Source organism: Mastomys coucha, unplaced genomic scaffold (genome assembly GCF_008632895.1).
Source record: "Mastomys coucha isolate ucsf_1 unplaced genomic scaffold, UCSF_Mcou_1 pScaffold6, whole genome shotgun sequence".
Classification (NCBI taxonomy): Eukaryota; Metazoa; Chordata; class Mammalia; order Rodentia; family Muridae; genus Mastomys; species Mastomys coucha.
In genome coordinates, this window is record NW_022196912.1 from 31671386 (window position 1) to 31673422 (window position 2037).

General features: G+C 48.9%; 1 long non-coding RNA gene across 1 annotated transcript in view; it reads left to right on the forward strand.

Annotated features, from left to right (window-relative positions):
* Positions 1 to 784, forward strand: part of LOC116080159 — a 1076-nt gene extending 292 nt beyond the window's left edge. The window contains exon 2 of the long non-coding RNA XR_004114337.1: positions 193 to 784. This is a non-coding gene — a long non-coding RNA (uncharacterized LOC116080159). The remainder of the gene's footprint in view (positions 1 to 192) is intronic.
* Positions 785 to 2037: the final 1253 nt, after the last annotated feature.

Sequence of the window (2037 nt, forward strand, 5' to 3'; positions counted from 1 at the left end):
GAGGGTTTGCAGCACCTTCGAAAGCTTTTTCTAAGCCACCGGGTTCACGGTTCACAGGGGAGAGGAAAGGACTGTTCAGAAGATTCGGGGAATGCTAGACCTGTGTCATTATAAATCCCCTTGAAACTGTCTGTCTCAAAGATATTCTCTTCCCATCGGCCAAGTGTGTGACATCACTATCTTTTCTTTTAGGCACAGTGATATCAAACCGGCCTCCAGCCGGAGGAGTCCAAGGGCACCATAACATCTACGACTGCAATGCATTAACGTAGCTTTATGAAATCACAGACCAGTTCTGCTTGCAGCAGTGATGCCCACTCATCCTAGCCCCGCCCAGAGGATGGTGCTCTTAGAGGCTTCCCTGATAGTTCCGACTCCACCAACAGGATCCGCAGACCCAAGACTCTGACAGGTGCCCTGTGTGAGGAGCCGTGGCGACAGCATTCTCTTTGAGATTCCATGGTGGTGGTTTAAGCAGTTTCAGACCACACGGATTCCAGCGCCAGCTACCGCTGCGCACCCGTCCAGCCCACGCAGACCCCGCCCACATTGGCTGCCCTCCCCTCCCACCGCGCAAGCTCTGCCTGCGCCTGCGCAGGCGCAACTCTTCCAGCCAAGCCGGACTGGGCGGACGAGCTGAGCAAAGGGAGGTTGGGGTAGTTGCTGCATTATTTGGTTTCCACCTTTAGAGATGGCGCAGGATCTTGCATCGGTATCCCGCCGTAGTCCTGCCCAATAGAGGTGCAGATTTAGTTCGCTGTTAATGTAGCTTGCAGACTCTTGAGATCCTGGGACGTCCTCAGTCCAATTCGTCGCCGATGGAATTACTACAGATCCAAGCCTCAGGGAGGGTGTGGCAGGGCTGAGGTACATAAGAAAGTGCATTGCGGTTCCAGCCCTTCCGGGTAGGGTGTCTGAGGCAGAGAGCTCTTCTACCAGAACCCTGGGAGACTTTTAGAAGTAAGGCATGGCCTGCCTGGGTCTTCTACCTACTCAGCCAGGCTTTCTTTACAGACAAATAGGCCCAGTTTTCACATTTCATATGAAAAATTCACTAGGGACACTCTTAGTTGGGGTCAAACCTCATGTCAGTGCAGAGGAAGAATTAGAAGCTCTGTTTTCTTTGAGACACTGGGCCAGGAGACTTTCTTTTCTTAAAATACACAAGCTCTGGGCAAGTTCATGCAAACCCGAGCTTCAGTTTTACTCCAGCAGCAGGGATAATGTTCTCCTATTGCTCCATTCAGTTGAGATAGAGATTTTAAGTTCTACATATTTAATAGCAAGGTTATGGCTTTAACTTAAAATTGTGCCCTGATACGATGCAATTGCAGATCAACTCTAGCACTTAGGAGCCAAGGAGATGTAGTGCTAGAAATACTTGGTCAGTTCCCTGTAGTTGCTTGCCTTTAAAGCTACATCACTATTAGGAGAGCTCGCCTCCCCCCCCGCCCCCCCCGCCCCCTTTCACTTTAATGAGGGAGTTTCAGAATCTTGTCTGTGTGGTGAGAGTGGACAGCTTGGATTGGTGTCCTTCTTTGGAGTGTGTGTGTGTGTGTGTGTGTGTGTGTGTGTGTGTGTGTGTGTCTGTCTGTGTGTGTCTGTGTGTCTGTGTGTGTATACATGTGCACTGAGTGTGTGCCCCTGTGCCTCCACTTGGGAGGTAAGAAGAGAGGTTGGACCTAGGACAGTGGCATGGATGGATGGATGAAGATTAGAGAGGGGGTTGTGTGTGTGTGGGGGGAGTGCGTGAGTGTGTGCGTGCATGCCTGTGTGTGTGTGTGTGTGTTTATACTGTACTAGTTCTCAGCAGCTCAGCTATCATTAGGAATATGTAAAGTACAATTAATTCATTTTAAATGGTAGGTTTCATTGAACTGAGATAAGTTTTTGTTGTCTGTTTTTTTTTTTTTTTTTTAATGAAATAGTATGGATGCATTGCTTTCTGTCACTTGTAGGAATGGGTACCTTTGGGAGGAAGAGTGTCTAACCCTTTTGCTTTTCTGGGCCACACTGGGTAAAGAATTAACTTGAGTT